General features: G+C 42.3%; 1 long non-coding RNA gene across 10 annotated transcripts in view; it reads right to left on the minus strand.

Moving 5' to 3' along the window:
• The window catches only part of LOC132597271 (uncharacterized), a 322,871-nt gene extending 306,069 nt beyond the window's left edge, over nt 1-16,802 (minus strand). For 3 of the 10 annotated variants that reach the window (XR_011377446.1, XR_009563792.1, XR_011377442.1), the window contains exon 1: nt 16,051-16,454. This is a non-coding gene — a long non-coding RNA (uncharacterized lncRNA). The other 7 variants (XR_011377440.1, XR_011377443.1, XR_011377444.1 and 4 more) reach the window with 7 other exon arrangements.
• Nucleotides 16,803-17,470: the final 668 nt, after the last annotated feature.

Raw genomic sequence — 17,470 nt, forward strand, 5'->3', positions numbered from 1 at the left:
GCCTAACAACAACAACAGCAACAAAACCTAATTCTGTTCAGAAAATTCCCCTTTAATTTTTCTACATTTCAGATCATTCCATATTTCCCAAGTAATATAGCCTGAACTACACCAGTAGAGCTTCCAGAAATTCTCTTACTAAAAAATATAATAGCTAATCTACATCCCATTGGCAAAATGCACAGTTGAAGGCCCAGCCCAATGACTGCTGCCCACCCTTGCTTCTCTCAACAAGCCCGGAACATCACTGGGTGTGTGATTGTTAGCAAATCTTCATTAATTACAAGCCTCATAAACAGCTGTGCAATGTGGGATGTTGGGGAGAGACAGCTCCTGTCTTCATAAGAGAGAGTTTGGAACTAAAAGAGGTTCTTAGCTAGAAAGCATTCCAAAATAGGATGAGTTGTTTTGAGAGTATAGAGAATAGCATCAGAGAGCACAGATGTTCATCCCAGAGATTGGTACCCAAACAACAACTGAAAAAACTTTCACTCTTTAGCACAAAGGAAATGGAGAGCTATAATTGGTTTCACAGCCAAATTATGGAAGCTTACATGTTTTGGAAAAAATATATTACTGACAGAAGTATCTATGGCCTGAAAGGGTGTCTCTTGTGAGGCATAGGACTATGTTTGCCTGTGTACTGTTGGTCCTAATCCAAGCAGCAGAGCTCTCAGAGACCAGTTTAGGAACCTTTATTTTCTACTGGTTTCCTTATGAAATCCCCACTGCAGCCAGGCTGCTGTCTACTCTTGTCCCCATATAGACTATTGAAAATGCCTTGGCCTCTCCCACTGTCTCTGGATTTCCACTTAACATTTCATCTGTATTAGTGTGTTAGGGTAGGGATGAATGACATTCTTGCTACTAAAACAGAGAGTTAGGGCCTGTTTAGAGAACCATCTTAAACACTTCGTGGTCATTCATAGAACTGAAAGCTATGGAATGATTAAGAGAAGTGAGATAGAGCTGTAAAGAATAGTATGAATCCCTAGCCCAAATTGCTCTGTGAAAAATTTGCAGAATACATATTACCATTTTATTCATCCTATATAGTCATTGTCTCCAATTCCTTTCTTCCTACTGTCTCCTTCAAACCCACTCCAAAGAGATCTTTATCTCCACCATCACAACCCCAACTGCTTACGTCAAATAGCCTCTGTGTTACTGAATCAAATGATCACTTATCTGACTTGGCCTATAATCAATATTTGACACATCTGATCATCCCTTCCTTCTTGAAACACCTCCCTCACTTGGCTTCCTGGACACCACCCTCTCCTGTATTTCCTCGTTTCTCACTGTTTCTCAGTCTCCTTTGCTAATTCTTGCAAATCTCTAAGACTTCTAAATATTGGGGTGCCAGGACTTCCTTAGTGGTGCAGTGGTTAAGAATCCACCCGCCAATGCAGGGGACACGGGTTCAAGTCCTGGTCTGGGAAGATCCCATATGGCGTGAAGCAACTAAGCCCGTGCACCACAACTACTGAGCCTACGCTCTAGAGGCCGCGAGCCACAACTACTGAGCCCACGTGCCACAACTACTGAGCCCACATGCCACAACTACTGAGCCCACGCGCCTAGAGCCTGAGCACTGCAACGAAGCGTAGCCCCCGCTTGCCACAACTAAAGAAAGCCCACACACTGCAATGAAGACCGAACGCACCCAAAAAATTTTTTTAGTTTAAAAATAAATAAATATTGGGGTGCCAAAGATGGGCTTTAAACCTCTTCTTTTCTACCGTTAAATTCATTTCTTGGTGATCTCATCCAGTCTCAAGGCTTTAAATACTGTCACTATGCTGAGGACTCAAATCCGACTGCCTGCTCAACCACTCCACCCAAATGTCTAAAGGCATCTTTAATTTAACATTCCCAAAATCGAGTTCCTTATTTTCCCATAGACACACACACATACTAAAAACCTTCCCTTTCCACAGTCTTCTGTATCTCAGTTCATGAAAACTGCATTGCAGTTATTCCAGTTCAGAAACTTGTCAACCCTGATCTCTTGCTTTCTCTCACCTGGACATCTAATCCAGAAGAAACCTCTGTTGGCTCTACCTTCAGAATCAATCCACAATCTTGACTACTCACCGCCTTTTCTGCTACGTACTTCTTTGTCAAAGTCACTATGAGCTCTTGCCTGCCTCACAGCAACAGCCTCCTAACATCCGGCCGCTGCCAGCCTCCTTCAGTCTGGTCTCAACACAGAAACCATAATGATCCACTTAAAATATGTCAGATCAACTTACTCTGCTCAAAACCTAACAGGGCCTTCCACTTCACAGAGAATAAAAGCCAAAGGCCTTAAACTTGTTAGCAAGAACCTGAAGGCTCAGTCACCCAACTCCTTCCCCAGCTCCCAGCATTTCTCAATCACTCTGACCGCTCCTACTCTCCCCTCATTCATTCTGCTTCAGACTCACAGAAATTTGTGCTCTTTGAACATGCAGGTCACTTGCTGTTCCCTCTGTTTAGAATGTCCTTTCTCTAGATGACCTCTTACAAGTCTTGGCTCAAATGTCACCTTCAATTAGAACTGTTCTCTGACCACTCTGTTTGTTTCCTATTTATCCTCAGGATTTATTTTTTTTGCACAGCACTTACGATCTTTTCAAATACCATATAAGACATTTATTTATTTAGTTTTATCTCTGTCTGCATCCCCTAGAAGGTAAGCTCCATGAGGGCAAGGATCTTTGTTCACTTCTTTCAATGCCTAATCCCCAGTGTATTCAATTAATATCTGTTAAACAGAGAAATTAATTTATATAATATGATGTATTTTCTATGGAATGTGCATATATGTGTATCTCTCCAAATCTAGTTTAGCTCTAGGGAGAGTAGTGAGTGGGGAAAGGGTGAATGGGCTCATGATTGGTGTGGGTGGAAAGTCTATCAATAAAGTATTGATACTTTACCCTTGTAAGGATTGTTTCAAGTTTTTAAACATGATATAGTCATTAATTACTTTTTATGTAAGGGGATATTATTTGTTAGTAATTACCTAATATATCACAGGTACATACTATGTAGCCCCTATCTGCTGCTCCCCTACTCCAGCTACAGCTGATTGGACCAGAGTCTAATTAGATTGGACCAATCTAATTTAAAGTGGAAAAAAATCAGATCAACTCTTCCAAAAATTTGGAATAGGGTCGTGGAGAGATTAAGTCAGTCAGACTACTGTGAAGACTGGAACTACAGGCCATGTAGAATTTGAGACCATTATAAACCAACACCATATGTAAAGTGAATTTTTGGAGAGACGGAAAAAAAGATAAGTAAGGAAAGAAAGCTTATGAGAGGAGAGGAACAGGAGAATAGATAGAGCAGATGTGTAGAGACAGAGATGCATGTGGCCTCCTACTTTTCAGTGCCATCCACATGCAGAACGTAAGCTCTGTTTCCTTACGCTCTTTCCTATCAATAAACACCCTTTAACATGAACTACTTTAAATAGAATTGGATTCCTTGCAATGTTAGACTCTTAACTTAAATATCCAATACATTTTCCATGGTATAAAATAAGGCAATATCCCAACATTTGAAAAAAATTATAAAATACAAAAAACAATATTCTCAATGCTGAATCCACTGCTTTTAATAAAAAAGTATAAGAAGAGTAAAACCAAGGCTGATTCTTGCCTTTGCAGGATTGCTCATATCCACATTAATTTGCATACCCTCATTATTTAATTTTAAGTTTCATCACTATTAAAGCTCTTCTTTAATATTTATTTAGCAAAAGCTCCTTAATTCTGCCATACATTCCCATCAATTAAGACAGATATTTTGACCCTAAATATCCCAAACCCTTGGTGAGGAGAGCTGTATGTAATTTACTATTAATAATAAAGTACATAAATTTACAAATTATTTCTCTTTTTTGTAAACTCAAACAGTTGTAGTTCCTTGCATTCCCACATGCATTCATCAGCAGAAGAGAAAGTGCTGGGATTACAGGTAAATCTACAGGTGTCACACATTATCCTCAGCCTGTATTACTATGTACCAACCCATCACCTGAAATATCCAAAGGGAGGATGTGACACAAGTGTGAATTTCATATTGCCACCTTCCTAATATACAGGTCAGTTACTCAGAAACGCATTCTCTGGCCCCACCAAAAAGTTCCTATCACGTTATTCCTTCTCACTTAGTATTCATTTATTATCATCTGATACTTTTCTTGTTTGTTTTGTCTTTCTTTCCCACTGGAACATAGATCTATGAGAGCTGGAACCCAAAATGCCTGTTTTATTCATCAACATTTCCCTAGTACTTTAGAGTATGTTGTACCTGGCACAAAATGGGCACTGAGCAAATACTTGAACACATCAAGCTAGTTCCTGACCAGGACCTTTATATGTTCTTTCCTCAGCCAGAATCCCCTACCCCTTATTCTTCTCATAGCTAATTCCTGCACATCGTTTGGGTCTCAGCTCAAACGCTGACACTTCAGAAAGGCCACTGATTACGCAAGCCTCTCCACCCCTCAAGGCTTCCTCTAACACATTATCTTATTTTGGTTTAACAGAGCACTTAAGACTATCTGAAGTTCCATTTTATATGTGTTCTTTCCATGTTTATTATCTTTGCCTGTCTTCCCACTAGAATGTAATTTCCACAAGGAACTTTGACTTGTTTATCACCTTGTCTCCAGAACCTAGAAGAGGGCCTGGCACTTAGGAGGCAGGCAATAAATATTTGTTGAGTGAATGAAAGGTTGAAAACTGCAGTTTTAAAATATATGTCCACACATGGTATCACTGTTCTTCAGTACTGGGATACAAACAACAAACTGCTATATGTGCAAGTAATTTTTTTAACAATTAAAATTTCACATATAATATAGATCAAAAGATTGCCAAATTATATTGCAGATGGATTTAGAATCCTGGTTGGGTACAAGTGGTATATGATCAGTAGCTGGTTCAACTTTGACTAACCTCACTAATAGTTTCCAAGAGAAAATCTTCCTCTCTTTCCTTGTATGGATTGGAAGCTGAAATTGCAAAGGAGACGATGCTACAAATGAAACCACAACCAGTCAAACTTGGCAAATGTGTGCCACTGTCCAAAGTATTTGTGTGGGCAAACAGACAAAATTCCTAAAGGAAAAAAAATTCCAATTCTAAAAAGCACATCCCCATGCCTACATCCCCAAACAGAATTAAGTTCCACTACTCAACAGTGTCAGATCTAAAGGCGAGGGGTTTCCTCCTCAGAGCCAGAAAATCACAATTACAACCACCTCAAGTTGTCGGTAACTGACTTGGCCCATAGGAGGCAGACCAAAACTGTCAAATGTGGAGACATTCACCCCGCTCCCCCCCAAGACAGTTCTATTTTACAGTCCCACAGTCCTCCCCCTACAACCATTTCCTATGTACCTATGGACACCTGTGAGATCTCCCTTACACTCATCACCTCTTGAAACTATTTTCTGATTACCTTCATTTAGTCAACCGTTAGGACAGTCAGACAACAGATACTTATTGAACATACATTATGTAGCTGACACAGTTTGTGTAGTAAAAACACATCAGTAAAGAAAACAGAGAAAAACGCTCGCCCGCATGGAGCTTACATTCTAAGCACCTCACATTCACTTAAAAACAGAAAAATATAGATATAATGAAAAGTAGGCATTTGATAGAGATGACTACATAAATTCATAGATAACATAAACAGAACAACAGTTGGTACATAAACACGTGGTTATCCAGTATCTTCCAGAGAACTCAGATTTGCATCACTAAAGAGAATATTTGGGATATGAATCAGGTATGTTGCTTTCTGATTGTTTTCCTGTAACATTATGTGTGCCTGTTATCTTCACTATAGGTTTTCCTTGGGCAGAAAATATATCCTTCATTTCCTTTGTACTGTGTTCAGGGGGCAAGTTGTACAGTGCCCCCAAATAGACTATGAGTTCATTAACTGTTTGTTAAATAATACATTGCACTTATATAGTGATTTTAAACGTTCTGAAAGGCACTTTCATGTGAGTTATTATTACTAACATCATGCACTTACTCATACTCTAATGCTAGATCAAGAAGAAGACAGTGAATTTCAGTAAGGGAACTGGTGGTAACACAAGTAGTATGTTTGAGACAACTAGCCTTGCTTGCTAAGAACCAGTCCAGTCTTCTTCTTCTTATTGTTGCTGTTGTTTTTCTGAATCTCTACTAAAGTCCAGACACTAGAAAGCACAGGAATCAGGCAATTTAAAATCATAGCAATGGAAACCAGAGAAAGAAAAGAAAACTTGGGTTCAGAGAAAAGCCCAAATCCAAAGGCAAAGTCTAGGGCTTTAGTTAGTGATTTTTAAACTGCATTTAATTAAAATACACATTCCTGGGAATTCCTTGGCAGTCCAGTGGTTAAGACTCCGTGCTTTCACTGCAGAGGGCATGGTTTCAATCCCTGGTTGGGGAACTAAGATCCCACAAGCAATGCAGCGCAGCCGAAAAGATAAAAAATAAAATAAAATGCACATTCCTGATGAACACCCTGACCCAGCCATTCTGATTCATTAGATCTGGAGTAAAGTCCAGGACTATGAATTTTTACAAACATCCCCCAGATGATTCTGATGCAAACCCTCTGGGAAACACTTACTTGATGGCAAAGGTTGGACCAAGGAAGGTCAGTCAGTTCACTGCATGGCTTCCAAAGCTTGGCATGTTCAGCTATGGTTTGGTCCCAGAAGTCTGTTGCAGCAGGCATAGCACAGTGATAAGAAAAGCCACCATTTCTGAGTGCTATCAAGAGAACCACAGCTACTGGAGATGTAAGGACCAGGATCTAGCCCCGGGAAGGAAAGGACTAGAATAGTTCTAACATTCTAGTCTCAGCGTAAGGTCTAGCGCTGTTTTGTACCCTAGGGGAGATATGAGTCCCAGGCAGGAAAATCTGGCGTAGCCGGCTCATGTAGAGTTCCAATCTATGGGAAGATCAGGTTAGGAGGAAGGTAAGTTTGCCATTTTGAAGGGTTTACTGGTTCTCATCCCTAATATTGCAGACCTGGCTAGACAATGAGGAAGGGCAACATGATCTAAAAACAGAGACCTACTCTGAAAACCCAAGACTGAAAATCATTATTCAACTCCAAGTTCCACAATGAATTGAAGCTGAGGAGGCTGATATGTTTTCTACATCCAGCAGGAATGGCCCAGAAATGAAGTTTGAAGAGCAGATATGCTATAAAGGAAGAAACAATGAGGTAGGGGTTAACCCTGAACTTCAAGAGTCCACATCTCCCACCAGGAAAGTGGATGGCCCAGCATTATGCTCTAGCAATAATCTCATTTTAAAATCTATAGCAATCATTATTTTCCCCACATACTGAGAAAGGTTCTATCATAATCAGTGCACAAAACAACTACAAGCAGAAAGTAACAACTAGATCTTTCCATAGATCTCAAAACAATTAGATGGCAAACATTCAAGTAACTGCAAGTTTAAATTATTAAGCAATATTTTTGCTTGCAAGGTGTTAGGAATTGATATCTAACATATAGGGGTATCTGGAACAATACTGGCATTTATTTAATCCAGGTGGAGTATTTTTATACATGTGAAAACCCAAATTAAAAGAGGTTCATTGGCTTTTCCAAGTATACACATAGGTAGTCCAAGATGAAGGAAATAAACCTCCACCTTTTACATTTTAAATTCCAAACATTTTCATTCTAACTTTTGAATTCTCTGCTGATAGATGAATGGATAGATAGACACTTTAGTGGGATTTTCCTGGCTTTTTTTTACTATTTTATTAAAAAATTTAATTATTTACAGAAGTAGAGAGAATATTATCATGAACCCCCAAGTACCCATCACCCAGCAATAAAAATCTTGATTCTTCCTACACTCACTCACCATCCCCCACCCAAGATTATTTGAAGCGAATTCTAGACATCATACTATTTCATCCATAAAGAGTTTGGCATAGATTTCTAAGGGATCAGTACTCTCTTTTAAAAAATTAACCACAGCATACGGCTTCATACAATTTAAGGAGATAAGAAAACATTACACTTAAGTCACAGTGCACGAATTCATATTTATTATTGTATCGATAATTGGGGGGTTGCCTTGGGTAGTTTGAAGCTGAAATCCAATGCACATCGGTGATAGTTTTTCAAGTACAATGGTTTTTCCATACCAGCACAAGTTCATATTATTGTTTTATAAATGAAATTTATAGTCATCACATTTTCCCAAACTCAGAAACTTTTGAGTAAATTATTCTGATTCCACTCTGACTACTAGACTCTGGGAATTGTGAGATTTCCCACTTGAAGCTTCCATCTTCATTGATTATGATGATAATCAACTGAATTATTCTTTTCCTCTTGAGAACTACAGAGCTCCTTGATTCCAGTGGCTAATAAAGGCTCTGGTATTGGAAGCAAAACTGTTAAAAGGATCAAGAATAGCAACCTAAAAGCTCAAACCAGGCAGTGTTTCAGAAAAACACACTAGTTGCTTTGAAAAAACCACTCGGCTTTGTAGCAAACATTAACTATATATTAGTTAAATAATAAATATTTACATATTAAATAATATGTCTAGAATGTGCTTTAAAATAATCCTGGGGGAGAATAGTGGATGGGAATATAGACAAAATTAAATTGGCTATGAGATGATAAATATTGATGTTGGGTGAGGAAGATTTATTACATTATTCTCTCTACTTTTGTATATGCTAGAAATTGTTCAGAATGAAGACTTTATTTTACAGACAGGATAGGAATCACATGAAAATGATGAAACCAAGTCCTCAAACACATTTTGCAATCCCTCCTGCCTGAATCTACTCATCCAAACAGCCAGCAAGTACTAATGAGACTGGTCCGGGTTGTGCCACTTTCCAAGTGACCCAAGGAACGGCAACAAAGGAGAAAAAAGAGGAATCTGAAATAACATATAAAATGACCAGTTATTTCTACATCTTTGATTAGCTACAGGTTAGTCCTACTTAGAGCTTCTAAAACACTTGAATGCAACCCGTTTTGGAGAAAATTAATTATTCCTTGGTTTCATGGGGTGACTATGAAATAGTATAAGGAGGACATAAAATTTCCTTAGAAAATAACTGCCAGAGAATAAAGTCAGCCTCAGGGAAAGGAAAAACATGGCTCAATCGCTTAACATTTCAGAACAGATAGAAAATTTATGAAAAAAAAAGTAGTCGGTATGCTGAAATTTTTATAGTAAATAATTTTAAAACAATAAAAATGAACAAATGAACCGTCAGAAAAAGGCGAAAAAGGCTTTTTTGTTAGTGACAAGGGAATCTGTATTAGATCAAACAAATAATGGAAGAGAGAGAAATCCTGCACAATTCTGCAAAGTGTGAATGTCCTGGCGACGAGTGTCCTCTTTTCAAATATTTGTCCGGAGTTGTCAGAACTTGGTCTCTGCTTGGTCTGACCCACTTCAACCATAAAAATGGACACCCTCGTAGCTGAAAAGCTCTGACCAGCCCTAAGACCCAGCATTCACAGAGCTTAAGCTCATCTATGGGAGCCCAGGTTAGCTGGCTATAGATGGGCACTCGGACAAAACTGCCCCCAAAAGACAAAAGCCTGGAGAGGATTCAGGAAGCAATCTCTCAAACCCACTGCACCACTCCAAGAAAGGTCTTTTGAAAATGTCATATTGCCTTAGGTTTCAGAGCCAGGGAGAGGGGAAGAGAAAAGGCAGGAGGTAAGGGGAGGGAATGGAGGAAAGGAGAGTATGAAGGAGAGAGAAGGAAAAGTTTTTGATGTGAAATTTTGCTCTGATTTTGTAAATCAGCAAGTGATCAAAACGTCAAACATTGCCCAATCAAATTTTGTTTATGCCTCTCTTATGACAAATACCATATCTTACCTTACATTTTGTTTAATTCTATGTGTCTCTCCTATTATATTCCTGGAGGGAAGAAAGCATTTGGATTTTTTTTTTTTTGAAATGCCATAGTCTCAATAACAACGACCATACTTTAAAGTTTGTTGCTTTAATTAATTAATCAATTAATTGGTCCAGTCAAATGCAGTCAGCTGATAGGTAAGTAACAAGCTACAGCTGCAAAACCTGTAGCTTGAATAATATACTCAATATATTTAGCTCTTCACACTGATCCAGCCATAAGAGTGTGCAGGAGAATTGTGTTTTCCTCTTATTTTTGTTATTTTACATAGTGGGATTTGTAAATTCAGTGAATTAATACATGTAGCAAACATATATTTGCATATGACCAGAACTTAAAGTTCACAATTCCCAAATGCATGCCCTTAAACAATTGAATTTAATAATGTTTCCATCTCCTAAGTACCCTCTGCCCCAGGTTTATGAAAATATTCTTTGTAATTCACATAAACAAAACATTAGGAATGTATGTTATTTCCTTTTCAAGATAAGAGAGAAAGATAGGTTTCCTGTATCCCCCCCCACAGCCCTGCCCCGTTTAATAGAATGCATATTTCTAAAACAGGACACACAAAAAAAACCTTAACGATGAGGTTTTACAATAGGAATTGCTAGTCGATTGCATTTATATCCAAATCAGTTAAGTAGATTTCCCTGATTTAGTTTTTTCACAAATAAAATTCTACCTTTAAAAGTTTTTAAAATGTTAATCCATAAGTAAGAGTAAGTAAGACCACTGCTTTAAGAACTATATAAAAATTTAGTGAGCATCTTATCTAGGGCACTGATTTCACAAGTGAAAAAGCTAAGAGCCAAGGATATCAACTGACTTTATCAGGTCAGCAAGTGAAATCATGACTGAGGCAGCACCAAAAATCATATAAACCCCATAGGATACCGTCCAACTTGTACAAATTACTATGTGAAGATACACATACACACATAATGACCTTGAAATTTGGCACTTCAATTCAATTATTGCCTTAAATCTGTAAATATTTATTGATTCAGGAACTATAACAATATTAGCTGACTTTTTTAATCTAATGAATATTTTAAGGTTTTTCTCAGCCAGAGTTTAATATACATAGTCCAGAAAACATCTTAGACCCATAAATTTCATCCTACTGTACCAAAAAAGAGCAGAGCTCTCTGGAAATATTTATAGTATATAAAAGTAGTAGCAAGTAAAATAGAAACTGAAGTTGTTGAATACTGATTAACTGTTGTCCTTAACTTCAAATATTTTTTATTACAGTTAACACACACTTTTAGAATTTTAAACAAAAGTCTAGGTATTACAAGCCATAAAAACGGGTAATAATAATTAAGGAGAAAAAAGGTTGGACCCTGGACCTTGGTTTTTATTTACCCTAAGGTTCCTTTTTATTTTTCTTTTTGTGTGCGGGTATCTCTTTTCAAATACTTTTAACACAGAATTCCTGGAAATCTTTATTGGTGCGTGTTTGTGGAATTTTGTACATTTATTAATGTGACCTTTTAATCTTTTTTAAAATTCTCTATAAAGATTTCAATACTACAAATATATTTACACTTTGTTTAAGAATGAGCTCCATTTTTCCTCATATTTTACAAAATAGTTGCTGTCCACTTCTGAGAAATCAGTATATACTTTGTTAAACGTTTATCATATAATTACTGGTTAAAAATAAATTACTGATTTCAGAATAAAATGGTCACCATCACACTTCTGAATCAAAAGCTGGCTACAGGGCTCTAAAAGTTTCAAAAGAAAAATTAAAGTTCAGTCCATTCTTTTTCTGTCTGTGAAACTAAACAAATTACCTGCCATTTAAGTACTTTTCAGGATATTTCTAACCTCCTATAGATATAACTAGAGAGGCTTTGTGTTCTGACTATCAAATACATTCTGTATTCATATGTATGAAGGTAATTTTATATTTGTGAGAGCCTCTATTTACTGACTATATGCAGTGATATATATGAGTTTTATTTTTATATTCAGGATCTTCCAAATGGCTAATTCAACTAGCCAATTTCAAGGAAATTATTTATGACAAATAAGATAATATTTAAGACGTTTGAATTTGTGGATTATTATTTCCACTTACATAAAAATTGTCTTAATATGGCTGGGTTTTTGTTTAATTCTAATTTCACTTCCTTCTTTTTTTCAGAAAATCACTTCACCATCACCTGTGGAATTTATCATACTGCATGATTTTTTTTTTTCCCTTTGCAGGGAAGAGCCCAAGAGAGAATTCGCCTCACAATGACCCCGCTGTGCCCTCTGTTTACTCGGCAGTGATCCTCAGAGAAAGGGTTTTTGAAAATGTATTAGAGCTAGAACCAAGACCTGGTGTGATTTTGAAGAAGTTTTTGCCGCTTAAAATTCTATTTTGAGCTAGATACTATATGTCTAATTCCTTTTAAAACAAAAGAAAAAAGGAGAGCTGCTTTCGATGCTACAAATGAAAGGTTTCGTTGCTGATACCGAATTGCACTGCTCATTTATCTTGGCCCTATCGGTGTACGTGGGGTTTTCCCCCCTCTTTTTACTCAACAACAACAATAATAATATCAGATCTCTGGCTAAGGATCTAACCCAATGGAATGGGTGCTATGAACATCCTATATCCAGGTTTAGGACGCAATGCCCATCCCCATCTCATCCCCTTGGGTGCTGGAGATGATTGAACTCCTCAAGCTTGAATCTACAGATGCGAGTCTCGCAGGAACAAATATTGGCGTGTCCACCAAGAACCTCCCAAACCAGGTACAAAATGAGGAGCCCACACCTACGGAAGGGTACACCCAGGGGGCGGACCTGGACGCTGGAGGGTGCGAAGTTGCTAACTATGCTTTGAGAAACCAAATCATTGTTTCCCACTCCACTTTTTTTTTCTCTTCTTTTCCCGCTCCCCACACACACACACACACATATATATATATATATATACACACACACATATAAATCTCAAAATCAGTTCCCGCCTGAAAAGCTTGAGCTTTCTTCGCAATATTTGGCGCCTGATAATTAATGACGCTCGCGCCGGGTGCCTCGTGGCCGGGGCTCGGGCCACCAGGAGCCCCTGACGTCAGCGACCGCGCTGCCTGCGTCAGGTCCAGAGCAGCCCCCGGGTGGCCGGGCCCCGGGCAGCTGGGGCTGCAGGGAGGGAGCCCGGGGCAGGGCCGGAGGAAACCCCAGAAGGGGCGAAAGGGGCTGCCCCCGCGCCCACCAAAAAGTCCTGCCGCAGGCGGAACCGCAGTGCCCGCTGCTTCCGGACACACGCGGGCACCGAGACTCGAGACCGCGTGTGGAGGCCCCAAGCCAGGGGGAGACTCGCGGGGCTGGACGTGGGTGGGCGGTCTAGACAGAGGGCCAAAGAAACTCGGACAAGTCCTCAAGCGGCGGGCGCTTCCTCCCTTCCACTCTTTATAAAAGTCAACGGTAGATTGTTTCCACTGACTCCAAAAGCGGAACTTAAAATGAAATAGACCCGCCTTTTCTACCTCAAACTTGACACAACTTGGACGTCGGTGATCCGGGGAGTTTCTCCCCCAAACACCGCTCGCTGGTGCTCCAAACCTGGGGAAGAAGGATGCTGGGACCCGCCACTGGGGGGAAATGAACCCGATCTCGCAGTCGACCAGCCACAACTTTTCCTCTCTCTTTCCTCTCCCAACATTTCCCTCTTCCCCCAACTCTCCTCTTCACCCTAAGAGCAGCTTTTGCAACCCTCCCAAGCCAGGGCCATTCTCAAGATTCTGGAGAGGTGTGGTTTCTCCAAAGGGGGTCAGGACCTCTGTCCCGAAAAGTGTTCCACCCGCTCAGTTGCCCTTGTCCTAAAGATGGGGACCCGAGTTTGGCGAGCCGTCAGTCTGTGAGTGGGGCTAGGTCTATAGAACTCGGTCTGGAATGAATCCTGTAGCTCTCGTGGGCCCTGTCTGGATTTCTTCATCGCAGGTCTGGGAGAATCACTTCTCTCCCCTAGAATCCTTGCTTTTAAACTCTTTTTTTTTTTTTTTTTTCATGATAGATAGTGTCTTTCTCGCTTAATTTTCCATCCTTGTATCCACATCCAGAGGACAGAGGGGAGTGGAGGCAGAGACTCCCCGAGCAAAGATTTGAGGCCGAAAACTGCTTCGCGTACGTTTTCGCCTGGAATAAATTCTGGTCCCAGCAACGGCCTCTGGGCAGCGCCAGCAAAACCCAGCAGCGGAAGCCAACACTCAGGTGCAGAAAACTGCCTCTGTCACTGCGATCCTCCCCCAGGACGGTAGCTGAAGGAAATAGCCGTTGCAGGACTGCGGGACACAGCAAGAACACGATTTCCCTTCGTCTCCCCTCTTCCCCCCAAGAGTGGCTGGGAACTCCGGCAGGAGCGATTCTCCCCCTCTACAATTCAGAGCACTTCGCGGGCTCTGTTATTAGGAGAAAGAGAAGAAAAACATTTTCTGGGGGGGGGGATTTTTTTAAATTTTAAGTTGGAGCTCTATTGCCAACTTAAATAAAATACCTTTCCCAAATCAGTAAATACCGCGGGAGCCGCCGCATCCTCCAATTGGCCTCCCATTCCACTGCCACTGCGCAGCCGAGTCCCCAACTCCAGCCCGCTGGGGAGCTGCAGGTTCCGCCGCCGCGCGCCAGGCCGGGGTCCCTGCGGCCAGCCTGCCTTCCCTTTCTGGGCTCTGAAGTCTGGACACGAGTCGAACCAAATTAAATCGAGACGCGTCAACTTGTAAACGGCTTTAAAATCTGTGACTCTCCCCTCCGTATGTGCCCCACTGCCTGGCGGATATAAATTGTCACATTCTAGCATCTCCAGAGAGTAAAAGAGAAAAAAATTATACACATGTGTATATTATGTATATATGTATAATATATTGTGTATGTGTGTGTGTGTGTATATATATATATATACACATTAACTGTGACACTGTCTTCACAACTTTGCCTCGCATTAGGATTTAATACAACAGAATTCACTAGAACGAGATGATTAGCCTTATTTATAAGCATTACTTAAAAGTGGCAACTTGGAGGATTTCAGGAATTATTCAAAGAAGATTTAGGGGTTTTATTTTGTTTGTTTGTTAAGGAGCTAGGAATGTGCCTTTTACCCAGTGTTCTTCGCTGCCCTTTTCAGGCAGCAATCGGCTCTCCTGACACTTGGTTAAGCCTCAGGACTTAAAAAGATCATTTCCTCGTACACTAATTTGAGCGAAATCTGGATTCAGAGTGTGGGTTTACACGCCCAGCTCGAATGTCTAATGTATCAAATCCTCGTTAACGAACGGCCCGCTCCGTGGCCGTGTCAGCCAAAGGTCAGCCCCGTGCAACAGGGCAGCGCGGTTCAAAAGCACTCTTCCAGCGCCCTGCCTCCCCCTCCCCCCCCAAAAAAATTCCATCTTGCACATTTCAGTAATAGAGCGCGCGGAGTCCCAATGAGAAATGCCAAGCTTGTTTTTCTTTCTTCCTTTCTTCCCTCACACTAGTGACTTGTAAACGACCTGTCCTAAGGCAACTACTGAAAAATTAAGTTTATTTTTTTCCAGTAGGAAGGGAGGGGAGTTAGTGGACAAGGTAATTGTCGAAATGCCCTCAAGAGGCACGTATATTTGAGAAGTTGTGACTCTTAGAAATCTTCACTTAAAATAGTAATAATAATACTAACTTCACAGAATTCAAATGGAAACCATAAGTAAACTTTGTTGGGGACCTTAGGGATTAGAAACTGCTTAGGGGAAGGGGCACTTCTCCTCCCCCGCTCCCCTCCCCCAACACACACACACACACACACACACACACACACACACACACACACACTGTAGAGACCAGCAGAAAGCTTATTCTTAAAAGATAGCTTTAGTGGCTGTCCACAGGGACAAAGAGGATCCAGGAGAGCGAGGCTGGACCCTCTTCGGTCCCTCCTCACTGGGGAGCCCCGCGACATCTCTGACTACCTTGGGGTGCTCGGCGTTCCTACACACCAGCCGCAGAGGCCAGGCTGGCGCGGCTGCTCCACGTCAGCCCAACTTCTCGGCGCGCGCCTCGGGCCCCTCGCGCACACGCAGCCGCGGGCCGACTCCGCCGGGAAGGTGGCGGGACGGGGTGGGGGAAAGAACGCGACTTACCGGGTCTGGGGTCTAGATTTCGGGCAAGGTTGGCAGCAGAGTGAGGCCGGGCAGACAGTCAGTCCTACCGGAGACGGGCAGTTTGGGCAGGGACTGAGGCGCGGCTGGGGCGGGGGAAAGGGGGAGGGAAGGAAAACGCCTGTCCGGTTTGGGGTCCCTCGTTCCTTGGCCCCGGCCCGCGCCCCCCGCCCCCGCTATCGCCTCCGCAGACCAAACTCGGCCTGGCCCGGGGAGGCCCCAGAGCCCGCCTCGCCGCCTGAAGTCAGAGCCTCCGGGCCTCAGGGACTCTGGCGCCGACCCCGGGGGTGCTGGGGGTGTCAGGGGCGGGGAAGGGGCGTCCCCGCTCTCTGGCCCGGAGAGGGCAACCGCGTCGCCGGCAGCGGCGGCCAAGCGCGGGAGCCCCAAGTTCGCCGCGCCGGGCTGCCGGCTTGCAGACCCCGGCCTGCTCCCGCCCCCGCCCCTCCTTTCCCTCTAGCCCCCCGCCAAATGCAAAGGGTTCTTTGGGCCTTGGCCTTTTGGGCAAGAACGCAGGAACCCACGCTGGGTTAGAGCTGCCCTGAGCGAGCCCAACCCAGGTCTTCATAATTAGCGTGGAGTTCGTAGAGTCTAGATCGCCCCCCTCTCCCAACATATTAAAACATAAAAGGACCCAACTCGGGAATGGGTTTCCTGTGGGGTGGCCCTTGTGGCGGGGATTCGGTGGATGGAAGGTCTCTTCGCCCCTAACTAGACGCCCGGTGCTCTGTCCTCCGGGGACCTCGGACAAGAGAACTCTGGTGAGCCAGCCCCTTTCCACGGAGTCCCTGGGACCAGTCCCAGGCGGATTGGCTTCTGCCAGGCCTCCCTGGGCCAGGTCCCCGGCAGCTCTTCTCGGGCCACCCCTAGGTTATTGAGCTCCCAGACTCGGATGCTGGGTGGGAGGACAGGACTTTTCCTAACAGGAACGTTTTCAAAACCCCTCTGCCACACCTCCAGGTTCAAAGCTGAAGACGTGGCGAGTGGTGGCTGTCAGATGAAATGATGCTATGGCCCCCGGATCTCAGAACTGGCAGGAATGAAGCTGGCCCTGGATTAGCTGCAGTGCGAACCAAGCAGTGACAAAAGGCCGCTCCTGTTAGCAGTGAGGGAAGTGAGAGGCGTGGGCCCCATGGAATGGGTCTGTCCCTCCAGCTGAAAGTAAAATCCAGAGGAGGATTGGAACCTGTCTGGCAGCCATTTTCTGATGTCATGGGACCTAGGATTTTTGACCAAGACACCCAAAAGCATAACTCTATAGACAGTGGTGTGAGGATAGAGTGCCCCAGGGACTCTCCACTACCCCTCCCTTTGTTTACAGGTGTTGGTCACTCTACCAGACATATTAGGCACTTGCTCTGGAAATGTCAGTACATTGACCACAAAATATTATGCAATGTGCAGA

The sequence above is a fragment of the Globicephala melas genome, chromosome 4, assembly GCF_963455315.2.
Source record: "Globicephala melas chromosome 4, mGloMel1.2, whole genome shotgun sequence".
In the NCBI taxonomy this organism is placed as follows: Eukaryota; Metazoa; Chordata; class Mammalia; order Artiodactyla; family Delphinidae; genus Globicephala; species Globicephala melas.